The sequence below is a fragment of the Gossypium arboreum genome, chromosome 8 (genome assembly GCF_025698485.1).
Source record: "Gossypium arboreum isolate Shixiya-1 chromosome 8, ASM2569848v2, whole genome shotgun sequence".
Lineage (NCBI taxonomy): Eukaryota > Viridiplantae > Streptophyta > Magnoliopsida > Malvales > Malvaceae > Gossypium > Gossypium arboreum.
Window position 1 is genome coordinate 122,724,319 of NC_069077.1, and position 15,112 is coordinate 122,739,430.

Consider the following 15,112-nt stretch of genomic DNA (forward strand, 5'->3'; position numbering starts at 1 on the left):
ACCGTGCTAGGATCATCGTAATTCATTATTAAGGTCTAAAGATGGAACGTTAAGCATAGTTCCATCGTGAGTTCGAGGTATGTTGGTTCGATGATCCCAAAGAACAGCTCTTAAGGGTCGGTGGTTAGCAGGTCCCAAATCGATCAGCCAATTAAACTTATTCTACGGCAGCCCAGTCAGTGCAGTAGCCTACAATTAAAGGTCGAGCCTAAAGTATTTGGAAAAGCTCTTCTTGGGGCCCTCGGAGGAACTGCAGGAGAGGGTGACGAATTTTCACGCTACCTTCCTTTTCTTTGAAGCAGGTACGGAGGTTTTCTTTCCTCGTGAAGACGACATGGTACCTGCGATCAAAAACCATTAGTTCATTTTGAGTAATGATCAAAGTAAGATGAAGATAATTTGTAAATAAGAATCATAATTTCAACAACTACTAAGACTAACAAGTTAATCAAAGCAATCTATTGTATGGGATAAAAATGGCAACGAATTTCATGGAATGCAATATGTGTGACGGATGAAAAAAATGTTAACACTAAAGGCATGAGTATATATATTGTTCTAATCATGAATATTTACTTCTAACTAATCAAATAAAGTAGAGAAATCATATAATGAGTAAGAATTTTAAAATGAGAAAGATAATAATTATTCTAGATATAAAATTTGTAAAAATAAGAAAGGAACATGAAAAATTTCATATTATTATGATAAATAGCCTTAGAAATTAGTAAGAATAAATGAGAAAAGAGTGAGAATGGGCGTCAAAAATAGAGTTGGAGGCTGCGCACGGGCGTGGCAAGGAGGCCATGTGGAATTGCAACGGCTAGGGTTAGGGTTTTTGAGTGGGGAAGATAATGAATAGTGCAAGGTATTTATAGATTTTTTAGGCACACGGCCAGGTAACACATCTGTGTTCCCCAATTTCAACCCGTGTGATTCGCGAATTTTGAATTTGGGCGCGTCTGACATTTAGTACACGGTCGTGTTCCTTGGGGGTGTGGGTGCACACGGCCATGTCGCACAGTCGTGTCTGACGTTGTTCGCTTCTCTAATGCCCGTGTATTCAGACCCACGCCCATGTCAATCTAACAGGTTCGAACACGGGTGCTAGACATGGGTGTGTCACACTCCCGTGCTATTTTAACAGGTTCACCCATAGTTCTTCCACACGGGCATGTCTTGCCCCCGTGTTGTTTTGGCAGGTTTGACCACGGCCATGTCGCACGACCGTGGTCTTTTATCGTAGCCCGTGTTTGGGAAAAATTGTTGTCCTGTTTTCACATGGCCCTAAGCACGCCTGTGCTCTTGGCCGTGTCCTTATGGAAAACCTGTATTCAACCGCTCCGTTACTAGGTTAGATGTTGAAGACTAAATTTTAAAGAAGTTAATACAGTTAGTGCTCGGGTTGCCTCTCGAGAAGCACTTATTTATAGTCTAAGCTCGGCTTACCTCTCCATTTAATGATCATGGTGGTTTGAGGATTTTATACTCCTCATTCCTACTATTAATCTCGTCAAAATAAGGTTTTAAACGGGTGTGGTTTACCTTAAAAGTGCTGAACTTGGGATGACTCACCTCAACCGTACCAAATGGGAAAATACTGAGTACCGTAAGAGGGATTTCTTCATTCGGTGTGGTAGCGACAATGTGAGGATCTGCGGCATCTAATAAGACTCTATCTCCAACCTTAAGTTGATTTGGAAAAGTATTGAGCTCGTTCTGTCGTAGATTCAGTTTGTTAGGTGTTCTCGATTTACGCATCCGCCATTCATCTAGCTCCTCGATTTGTAGCCTTCGATCTTCATGAATGGGTCCTCTACTATTGCTTGAGAATGGTTCATGTACTTCCTTCAGACTCATTTCCTGCAAAGTAGGTTACACCATATTGTTAGTTTTAGTAGAATGGTTTAGACGATCACCTTCAATTTCCATTGTGTTGCCAGAATTGTGAGCTTGAAAGGTGATTGTTTCGTCTCCCACACGGAGTGTGAGTTCACCTGTGCCAACATCAATAATCATTTCAGTAGTTGCTAAAAAGGGCCTTCCTAGAATTAAAGGAGTGTTGCTATCCTCCTCTATGTCTAGAACAATGAAGTTAACAGGAAATGTAAATTTATCGATTTTAACTAGCACATCTTTAATAATACCCCTAGGAAATCTTATAGTTTTATCTACTAATTGAATGCTCATCACAGTCTGTTTGGGTTTCCCAAGACCTAATTGTTTGAACATTTTGTAAGGCATGATGTTAATACTAGCCCCCAAATCAGCTAATGCATTATTAACATCTAAAATACCAATTAAGCAAGGAATTGTAGAACACCCTGGATCTTTAAGTTTGTTAGGTAGTTTATTCTAGAGAATAGCAGAGCAAACTGCATTTAGCTCCACATGCGATGCCTCATCCATCTTCTGCTAATTTGCTAAAAGCTTCTTTAAAAATTTCATTGTGTTTGGCATCTATGATAGAGCTTCAATAAATGGTAAGTTAATATGTAATTTTTTTAAGAGTTTAAGGAATTTACCAAATTGTTCATCTGAGCGGTCTCTCCTTGTCACGTTGGGGTATGACACACGAGGTTTATATTCGACATTCACCGATTTGTTTTTATTGTGATCTACCTCACCTTGACCTTTGCTTACCACAGTTTCTTGCCTCGGTTCTGGCTCAGGCTCAACGAATCCTTCTTCATCTTGAACATTAATTGCGTTGAACTGTTCCCTTGGGTTAGGTTCAGTGTTACTTGGCAAGCTCCCTTGTGGTCGTTCAGATATTAGTTTGGAGAGCTGGCCTATCTAAGTTTCGAGCCCTTGGATCGACTCTTGATGATTTTTAAGTGCTGTCTCGGTGTTCTGGAAACGGGTTTTTGACACCGAGATAAACTTTGTGAGCATCTTTTCAAGGTTCAGTTTCTTTTCCTATTGGTAGGGTGGTTGATGGTAGCCTGGAGGTGGTTGTGGTCTTTGACTTCCTTGACTGCCCCACGAGAAATTGGGGTGATTCCTCCAACCTGCATTGTAAGTATTACCATATGGATTGTTCTGAGGTTGAGGATTATTACCCATGTAATTTAATTGCTTGTTATCAATGTTGTGGCCATAAGGTTGGTATTCCGAATGGCTTGTTCCACCTCCACTTGCTTCTCACTGCATTACTGAATAAACCTGTGAAGAACTAAGAAAACCATCAATCTTTTTATTCAAGAGTTCTACCTGATTAGAGAGCATGGTGACCGAATCGACGTTATAAACACCGGCTGTTTTCGTTGGCTTTGTCCTCATGACTTGCCACTGATAGTTATTCAATGACATCTCCTCTATGAACTCATACGCATTTTCAGGTGTTTTATTATTGATGGTTCCGCCAGCAGCTACGTCAACCATTTGCCGAGTCGAAGGATTCAGGCCATTATGGAATGTTTGAACCTGAAGCCAAAGTGATAACCCATTGTGAGGGCACCTTCTTAAAAGGTTCTTGTATCTCTTCCATGCATCGTAGACTATTTCTAAATCCATCTATACAAAAAAAGAGATATCATTACGTAATTTAGCCGTTTTAGCCGGCAGAAAATATTTTAAAAGAAATTTTTCGGTCATTTGTTCCCAAGTAGTAATTGACCCTCGTCGTAACGAGTTCAACCAATTTTTTGCTTTGTTCCTCAATGAGCAAGGGAATAACCGAAGACAAATGGCATCATCAGAAACACCATTAATTTTAAATGTATCTCATAGTTCCAAAAAGTTTGCTAAGTGAACGTTGGGATCTTCATCCTGCAAACCATCAAACTGAACAAATTGTTGTATCATTAGAATAGCGTTAGGTTTTAGTTCAAAAGTATTTGTAGCTACAACATGTCTAACTATGCTCGATTCAGATCCTGTTAAAGAAGGTTTAGCATAATCATACATAGTGCGTGGAGCAGGATTTCGATTAACCGCAATTGCAGGAGATAGCTAATTGTCTTGGTTTTCAGCCATCACTTCGGTTGGGGGTTGAGTATCATCTTCTTTCTCGTTCTCTGTGCATTTTAGGTTTCGCCTTATTTCTTTTTGGTTTCTGTGAACTGTACGATCGATTTCTTCGTCAAAAAGTAGTGGTCCTGACGGGTTTCTTCTGGTCATAAACTAAAAAAACCTATCAGAAGAAAGAAAAAGAAAATTAGTAAATTAGAATAAAATTAAAAATAAAATTAGATTGCAAGAAAAATAAATGGCTAAAGTAATAAAAATTGAGTGTTCCTAATATTTTTGTTCCCCGGTAACGGCGCCAAAAACTTGATCGCGTTATTTCGTGATAGGTTCTAAATATTTATAATTATCTATTCTTGAAACGAACTATTATCGTGATGTAGGCAAGTGTACCTATCGAACAATAGTATAGTTTTAGCAAGACCAGATTGTCGAACCCAAAGGAACTAAAAGTACTAGTAATGACTGTCTTTTTATTATCTAGCCTAAGAATAAAGAGGTTTTTGTTTTAACTAACTAATTATCTAAACTAAGAATTCACAGAGAATGAAATTGGGGAATTGCTTTTTGGAAAATCGATTGAATTAAGACAATACCTAAGGAAAAATCCACCTAGACTATACTTGTTATTCAGGCTCCGAATCGGATGATTTATTCATTTAACTTGTTCTGTAGAGATCCCTAATTTATGTTATTATCCCTATTCAAGACTAATAACATCTAATCCCTAGATTGAATAATTGAGTCTTTCTCTAATTAACACCCTAGGGTTGCATTAACTCGATCTATGGATCCCCTGATTAGGTTTCACCCTAATCCGGCAAAATCTTATCACCCTATGTCTAGGCGCGCAATCAACTCCGCTTAATTATGAAAAATGTACTCTTAGATAGGGTCTATTACTCCTCTGAATAAGAGCTTATCTTGAATCAGTATCCTGGGATATCAAAATAAGAATTAAGAACACATAATTAAGAACAAGTTAAATATTTATCATACAATTCAAAAAATAATAACAAAATTCGTCTTAAGTTTCATTCCCCTTAGGTTTTTAGGGGATTTAGTTCATAACTAAAAAGGAAAACAACTCAGAATAATAAAGAATACAAAACATAAAGAAAACCTAAAACTCTTGAAGGGGAAATTGAGGAGAGATCTTCAGTCTTGATGGTGAATCCGGCTTCTGAGATGGATCAATCGGCTTTCTTGGAGTAATTCCTTACTCCCTATTCTGTGTCCCACTTTTCTTCCTCCTCTAGGGTGTATTTATAGGCTTTGGAATGCCTAAGAGCCCTCAAAATTAGCCTTTTCTGAATTGGACTCAACTTGGGCTCGGGAGGGACACTCCCATGTGCGATTATTTCAGGTCGTGTTCGAGCCTGCCAAATTGACACGGCCGTGTGGTCTGCCCGTGTGAGGATGTCCAGGCCATATTGATTTCGTACTTTGGCCCATTTTCTCCGGTTTTGGCCCATTTCTCGTTCCTTTCGCTCTCTTTTGCTCTCTTAAGTATAAAACATGAAATTAAAGCATTAGGAGCATCGAACTCACCAATTCTAATAGGAAATCATCCATAAAATTCATTAAACATGGGGTAAAAATATGTATAAATTACGGTTTATCAGGGCACGACTCCCCGGATTTCCAAACATCAAACATTGCCTTCGTTTTAAGGAATTTTCAGATGAATAATTATAAAACTAGCTTAAAACGCATTAATTTGACTTGAAATAGAATAGAATAATTAGTTTTAAAGAGTTGGATATTATAAAGCGACATTTGTAAACCAATAGAAAAAAATGAAAACATGGATAACATGCATGCATGAAATACAATAGTTGATGAATGAAGATAATATAACCTTATTTAACCAATCAAATCAAACAAATAATTATTTTAAAATAACAAAATTTACAAGCATGGGTGAACAACAATTGATTTAATAATACATAAAAGCGAATAAATGTACATTAAATAATATAAAAACAATTAACACATGAGATACCAAACGACATAAAACTAATATGATACAAAACAATTTCTAAAAATGATGCATTGATGAGCGAATAACACATGCTAGAACTTAAAATAATTTATAAAAAAACTAAGAATATATAAATAAATTTTTAAAATAGATGTGAGAAAAAGAAGACATTTGAATCAAATAACATGCACAATATTTTAAAAAATATAGTTATTTAAAATTGAAAATATGTACAAATAAGAATAAATTTAATAACACATGAAATATAAAAGGAAAGTAAAGGTATATAATAAAATATGATCTTAGGAAATAAATTATATACGTAATAGGTTAAAAAACATATATATAAAAACATTTAAACAAAATATTGTATAAAATGTTAAAATAATTTGATGTAAAAAGAACTTCAAAATGGCAATTTTATAAAAACAAAATAAAGTTATTGAAATAGCTCAACACATATATGAAAATGTTAAGAACTTTAAAATAATAAGCATTACAAATTAAAAACTCAATTAAAATAATGCATGTACAAATATATATAGAATATTTAAAAATATTGTACAAAACGTTAAAATAATATGATAAAAAAACCTCAAAGTAATTGGGCCCCGGGTAAATCGAGCTTTCTACAGCTGCCCCTCTTTGCTCGTTGTCGTGTAACGAGAACAGGGCAAAGACTTTTAAGAAAGACAAGTTTTGCCCGGTCTCGCCAAGTCTCGATTTCTTTGATTCTTTCTTCTTTGGATAGCCTCATTCCATCCCACTGCATCTTCAGGGTATGGGAATTGTTGCTCCAATCTACTTCACTGTAACTCTTGAGAGACTAGCCTTGTAGCTTTTAATCTACTCTACTGTGACTGCAGGGGGACAAAATCTGCTATCTTCAGTCTGCTCCACTGCAACTTCAGGGAGATAAGACTTTAACTTCAACCTGCTCCACTGCTACTTCAGAGAGATAAGGTTTGCTATCTTTGATCTATTCCATTGCAACTTCAGGGAGATAAGATCTACTATCTTCAGCCTGTTCCACTGCAACTTCAGGGAGATAAGACTTGGTACTTCAACCTGCTCTACTGCAACTTCAGAGAGATAAGGTTTGTTATCTTCGATCTATTCTATTGCAACATCAGGGAGATAAGATCTACTATCTTCAGTCTATTCCACTGCAACTTCAGGGAAATAAGACTTAGTACTTCAACTTACTCTACTACAACTTCAGAGAGATAAGGTTTGTTATCTTCGATCTATTACACTGCAACTTCAGGGAAATAAGACTTGGTACTTCAACCTGCTCTACTGCAACTTCAGAGAGATAAGGTTTGTTATCTTCGATCTATTCCACTGCAACTTCAGGGAGATAAGATCTACTATTTTCAGTCTGTTCCACTGCAACTTCAAGGAAATAAGACTTGGTACTTCAACCTACTCTACTGCAACTTCAGAAAGATAAGGTTTGCTATGATGACTTAATCTGACCTACTGTAATTTTAGAGGTATAGGATTTGTGGTTTCACCAGTCTGTTACGTCGCTCTCTAGAGAACATGACCTATAGAATCGATTTTATGGGACTATGTTTATGCCGAATGATTAGGATGCTTTGATCAGAATGAATCAAATGCTCCTAACTAGGTGTGTATGATATTTGCATGAATGCAGAATGTCGTGAGAATGATTCTTTTTTAATATTTGGGTTGTCATTACTCGTTGTTCATCAAGGTTTTACCACTGATGTGTTATCCTGTCTTATTTGCTCGGTTGGTATCTTTGGCAGAAAATCACTATTTATTCAACTGGTTTTCTCTACTGCATCTTTAGAGAGATAGCACTTACAGTTTCTTCTATCCATCCCACTGCAACTCAAGGGTGTAGGATCTGAATTTTCCCCCCATCAATTTGGTCTGTTACACCATTCCTCGGGTGTCATGGCCAGACTTTTGTGCCTGATAATTTCATGAATGTAAAATATCATTTTTCTTTTCTCAAGAGTGACCTCCTTTTATACTGATCATTTCTCATCAAGATCCTATCATTGACGCAATATCCGGTCTTTTGTTCAATCACTGTTTTGGACCAAAAATCCAAAGAGATGGTCTCAACTTACACCATTCCCACTATGATATTTCCTTAAGCTTGGTGAGTTCTAAATAACAGTTCTGTTTCATATTCTTGTATTATTTAGAAGCTTTCCAAAGTAATATGCGAAACTCCTTTTGTGAAAGTATTATTAGTTCATTAATCATTATCTCAATGCGACATGCTTGCAACAAATCATAGCAATGATAAGAATGGAATTTAATTAGGGCATAACTTGAAATGAATAAATTATCAAAGATAAAAATGAAAGTTTATTGGGGATGCATATATTGAAAAGAAAAACATTTCAAAGATAGCTAATTTATTATGAACAAGGTGAAGAATAGGTGCCCCTGATATCGTAGCCTGAGCTTCTTTGTACGAACTTCCTGAAGACCAATTTAGACTTGACATGTGTTTAGGAGATCAGAAGCACTTTGTCAATGCCCCAAGATGTGGCATACCCTCTCCCTTGTCAATTCAGATATAGCAAGATCATCGCATTTCCCATCTTTGATCAACATTTGAGCCGTCCTTTTCGGGTTTTCAACTCAAATCCCCTTTGGTCTCAAGGCGTCCTTTGCGGGTTTTCACCTTGGCCTCTCCTTTTTCTTTCTTTTTTTTTTATTAAGGAAGGTCTCAAAGCACCCTTTGCGGTTTTCACTTTGGCCTCTTTCCCTCTTTAAGTGTAGTACTTCTTGACAAAGTCTGAATTCACAGGATTAGGCAAGTTTTTTCCATCCATTTCGGCTAGTATTAATGCTCCTCTGGAGAAAGCTTCTTCACCACATAAGGCCCCTCCCAATTGGGTCCATTTTCCTCTAAAATCCTTTTGCATAGGAAGGATCTTTTTCAGAACTAGATCTCCCTCATGAAACTCTCTTGGGCGAACCTTTTTGTCATAAGCCTGCATCATTCTCTTTTGATACATCTGACCATGCTGAATAGCTCTGAGCCTCTTCTCCTCAATCAAATGCAACTGATCATATTAAGACTGTATCCATTCTGCTTCATCTAACTTCAACTCTGACAAAACTCGGAGAGAAGGTATCTCCACCTCAATGGGTAGAACTTCTTCCATTCCATAGACCAATGAGAAAGGTGTTGCCCCGGTAGAAGTTCTGACAGATGTTCGATAAGTATAAAGAGTGAATGGCAACTTCTCATGCCAATCTCTATAAGTTTCAGTCATTTTTCCCACAATCCTCTTGATATTTTTATTGGCTGCTTCCACTGCCCCGTTTATTTTTGAGCGATATGGTGATGAATTATGGTGTCTGATCTTAACTAACTACAGACCTCTGCTATTGTGCAGTTATTCAAATTTAATGCATTGTCAGATATGATCCATTCAGGCATCCCATATCGACATATGAGCTCCTTTTTTAGGAATTTACTTACTGCCGATTTTGTGACATTGGCATATGAGGCCTCTTCTACCCACTTGGTGAAAAAGTCAATGACCACAAAGATAAACCGATAACCATTTGAAGCCTTCGGTGAGATTGGCACTATGACATCTATGCCCCACATGGAAAACAACCATGTAAAGGCGATTGAGGTACATGAATTTTATCACCATAGATTTGACATTTGTGATACTTCCTGGCATAACTAATGCAGTCTCCTTCCATGGTTGACCAATAATATCCAAACCTCATAATTTGTCTGGCCATTGTGAACCCTTTAGCGTGTGTTCCACAAACGCCTTCGTGAACCTCTTACAAGATTTTCTTGGCCTCCACAGCATCCACATATCTCAAAAGTACTTGATCCTTTCTTCTTTTATACAGTATTTCCCTATCTAAGACATAATCATAGGCTAGCCTTCTCAACATCCTTTTATCATTCTCAGTTGCCTGATCAGAGTACTGCCGATTTCTCACGTATCGCAGTATATCTTGATACCAAGGATGGTCATCTCTCTCATCTTCCTCCATGTTGTAACAATAAGATGGGGCTTCACAAATACTCATCTGAATGGGTTTTACATCTTCTTGTTTGCTAACATTGATCATGCAAGCCAAAGTAGCCAAAGCATCCGCCATTTGTTTCTCATCTCGCGGGAGATAATTGATAATAATATCATCAAATTCCTCAATTAACCCCAGCATTATGCCTCAATAATTAATCAACTTGGAGTCTCTTGTCTCTCATTCGCCTTTAAGTAGATCACTAGTGCGGAATCTCCATATACTTCCAACACCTTGATCTTGCGTTCTATGGTTGCACGGAGTCCCATGATGCATGCTTCATATTCTGCCATATTATTTGTGCAATTAAAATCCAATTTACATGTGAATGGATAATGATCTCCATTTGGGGATACCAAAACTGCCCCGATTCCATTACCCACAGCATTTGATGCTCCATCAAAGTTCAATTTCCATGGGAGACCTTTTGTAACATCTTTAATAGCCGCAACATACATTAATTCTTCATTGGGGAAATCAAAGTTCAAGGGCTCATAATCTTCTAGAGCCCTACTGGCCAGAAATTCCACTATTCTGCTCCCTTTCACGGCCTTTTGACTCACGTAGACTATGTCAAATTTAAAAAGCAGAATTTGCCACCTAGCCATCCTTCCATTCAAGGCGTTTGACTTCATCATATATTTTAAGGGATCCAACTTTGAGATTAACCAGGTTGTATGGTACAACATGTATTGCCTCAACCTCCGAGCTGTCCAGATCAAAGCGCAACACAATTTCTTGATTGGTGAATATCTCAACTCACATTCCGTGAATTTCTTACTGAGGTAATATATCGCCTTTTCTTTTCTTCCTGATTCATCTTGCTGACCAAGCACACATCCCATAGAGTTATCAAACACTGCTAAATATAGTATTAGTGGCCTATCTGAGCTTGGAGGTGACAGCACTGAGGGACTTGACAAGTACTTTTTAACCTTATCAAAAGCTCTCTGGCATTTATCATCCCATTCTCCCGGGTTGTGCTTTTTAAGAAGACCAAATATGGGATTGCATTTCTCAGTTAATTGCAAAATGAACCGAGCAATATAATTTAGTCTTCTTAAGAAGCCTCGAACTTCTTTCTAAGTACGTGGTAGAGACAATTCTTGTATAGCCCAAACTTTGTCTGAATCAATCTCAATTCCCCTATCACTGACTACAAAGCCAAGTAGCTTTCCTGATCTAGCTCCAAAAGTACATTTTGCTGAATTAAGCTTTAGCTGAAATTTTCTCAATCTTAAGAATAGCTTTCTCAACACTTTGATGTGCTCCTCTTCAGTTCGGGATTTGGCAATCATGTCGTCTACATAAACTTCAATCTCTTTATGCATCATATCATGAAATAAGGTCACCATGGCTCTTTGATATGTTGCTCCAGCATTCTTTAGCCCAAACGGCATTACCTTATAACAGAACGTGCCCCACAAGGTTTTGAAGGTTGTCTTTCCCATGTCCTCAGGATTCATCTTTATCTGATTGTGTAACACCCCGAACCCGAGACCATCGCCGGTGTCGGACACGAGGGGTTAGCAAGCCAAGTTCACTTGTTTTGCCCATCCATTGGACATTTCCAGTCAGGCTGGAAAAACTGCGTCACTGTCGCCTTAAAAATCATATCTCTAGTTTCAAAACTCGGAAACTGGTTTCGTAAATTTTCCCTGAATTTAGACTCATATATCCATCCATGGATTTATTTCTAGAATTTTGGTCGGGCCAATTGGTACAGTTTATTAGTTAAAGTCACCCATGTTACAGGGATCGACTGCTCTGACCTTTGCGCGGTATAACTTGAATATCTCTCCGTACAGGGCTTTAATGCTGGTGCAGTTTATTTCTAATGAAACTAGACTCAAAATGGAATCTGTACATATAAGGTATGTCTCCTAATTCTTTCTGGATAATTTATAGTAAATTTTAAAGTTGCGACAGGGAACCCAGAAACCGTTCTGGCCCTGTCTTACAATAGCTTTAATATCTCTTAACATGTAACTCCTATGACCATTTCGTTTCTTCCATATGAAAATAGACTCATCAATGTTCATTTACATAGCTGATTCACTATTTAATACCATTCCTACAAATTTTGGTGATTTTTCACATTCACGTTACTGCAGCTGGCAGCATCTGTTTTAAGGTAGGTCTTACCTATTTTGTAGTCTCCATGAACCAACTAGTCTTGCCTTACATAGGTCCACATATGATCATTTTAACCATGCCAATGGCTGATCATGTGACCAACATTCCCATTTCCAATTCATAGTCACATCATGACACCATATATATATATACAAACCGCAAATAGTTTAAGTTGATACTTCACTATTACGAGCCATTTTCGCATGGCCGTACACATATACATCATAACATATTTAAACCAACAAGGGTAGTCCTATACATGCCATTTCAAGTTCAACCAAGAATTTATACCAAAATGGGGGCTTGATAGTGTGGATGACTTGACTTCAACGATCCCGAATCCGATTGCTATCGGCGAAATCTAGAAAACCGAGAGCCAAAGCAATGAGTAAGCATTTTTATGCTTAGTAAGTCTCAAGGAATATAATCAACTCTAATTACAGCAATACATTCACATAGTTAAATGCATCATTTCATTAATGCACATTCACATAATCATACTTACTTCACCATCCCAACTCTTATGTTCATACACAAATAACGGCTTCATTAAGGCCGATAACTCGTTCCATCATAGGAGCGGATATTCACACGCTCTACTCCTAGCGCCAGCAAGCACACACCGCACTTACCTTGTCATTGGGAAATTTCACAAGTGCATTAGCTGAAATTTTCCAGCAAGCTTATAATTTTCAAATCACATACCTTCGAGTTTAACCGATGTCGCTACTCGATCAATCGCCTTGGGACATAGCCCGTTATGGTAACCCGCACCAAGGCCTACGGGACTTAGCCGGATATCACGATTTGCACAAATGCCTTGGTCTTAGCCGGATAGAATGACTCGCACGAATGCCTTGGTCTTAGCCCGGATGTAGCCACTAGCACAATTGCCTTGGTCTTAACCGGTTATAATTTCCAGCATAATTGTCTTGGGGCTTAGCCCGATATCATTCAATTTCTCATGCACACATACATCAATAATCATTGGACATACATATTTATTTTCGTTACTAAGGCTCAAACACAATTATAATCACTAACATAATCGCCTTGGGACTTAGCCCGGTATCATTCAATACTCATACACACATAAATTAATAATCAATACATCCATATTTCATTCCACATAATTCAAGTAAGGTCACTTCTTGAGGACTTACCTCGGATGTTGTCGAACGGCTTTTACGGCTATTCGATTACTTTTTCCTTCCCTTGTCCAATTGTGGCCCTCTTAGCTCTTGAGCTAATTCAAACAAATTCAATTTATCAAAACCTCATTGTGCTAGCTTATGGCGAATATGACAAGGAATTTAAATGGTCATATGGCCACCCTTTAGCTTGAATACACAATGGTCATGCACATTTTATACTACATCAAGCAATTCAATACAATTTATTCGAGCATCAAGGAAAAGCTAAGGCCTTCAATAGGCTACCCAAGGCCGAATATACTTGTCCATGTTGAGGCCAATTATGCACTTAATACCACACAAAAACAGCATGCATTTTACTAGTTAATGCTTTGCATATTGTAGCTCAAAACTTACAATATAGCATCAAGCACTCATATGTGTGCTAGGCCAATGTGCTTACAATTTCACAATTATTCTTCAACATCTTCTTCTTTAAACAAACTTATTCATCACTTCCTTCATAACCAAAACATCATGTGCAAACATATATATATACATATATGAGCATGGCAATTTCAAGGTGTCCATAGCCATCCAAAACACAAATTTTAACTAACATGCAAGAAGCATGAACCATGCTCATGAATGCATCATGGCGAATATGACAATCATGCTCCTTTTCAACTTCAATCATGATAAAACAAAAGAAAGCTCAAAATCTTACTCAAGAGTAGACAATCCATCATTGCATGCATCATCATCAAGCTTCACACTTAGCATGCAATGGCTTTATCACCATAACAACTTTGGCCAAATACCATTTCCATGGCTTAACAAAGATTTGAGCCATGGCTAACATGCACATCAAGTTAGCAACCAAAACATGCATGAAACTCCTAACACAACCTCATACATACCTTAATCTTGATGCAAACTTAGCCAAATCTCCTTCTAGATCTCTTCCAAACCAAGCATGAAGCAAAAATCCTCCTTCTTCCTTAGTTTTGGCTCAAAGAAAGGATGAACAAAATTTTTTCTTTCCTTCTCTACAACTCACGGCAATGGGGGATTACCACACTCACACACATTTTTTTTCATTTTTTATCACCCATACACCTTTGTTTATTATTTCACCCTAATGCACCAACAAAACATGTTTCATGACATGTTTAGCCCATCCTCCTTGTCATGGCCGCCACCACCTATAAAGGGGGAATTTGACATGCAAGTCCATTATTTTGCATGCATGCTTTAATTAGTCATCACACATTTCCTATCATACTTTCAAAGTTCATTACTAAGTCCTTTCTTGTGGAATTCACCCTTATAACACTAAATCAATCATCATAAAATGTCATACATGAGCACACACATATTATAGGCATCAAAATAAATTTTAATTATTTTTATGCCTCGGTTTTGTGGTCCCGAGACCACCTTCCGACTAGGGTCAATTTTGGGTGTCACAACTCTCCCCACTTAAGAAATTTTCGTCCCAAAAATCTTACCGTAAATAGGTTTGGATATCGCTCTTTCATAGAGTTCTCGGTCTCCCAAGTAGCTTCTTCTATCCCGTGCTTGAGCCATAACACTTTTACTAGCGGAACCCGCTTGTTTCACAACTCTTTCACTTCTCGTGATAGGATATGAATCGGTTCTTCCTCATAACTCATATTAGCTTGAATTTCAATTTTGATGGACTAATCACGTGCGATGGATCGGATCTATAGCGTCAAAGCATCGAAACGTGAAAGACATCGTGAACCTTTTCGAGTTCGGGGCAAAATCAAACGATATGCCACCGGATCGACTCGCTTCGGATATCTCATATGGCCCA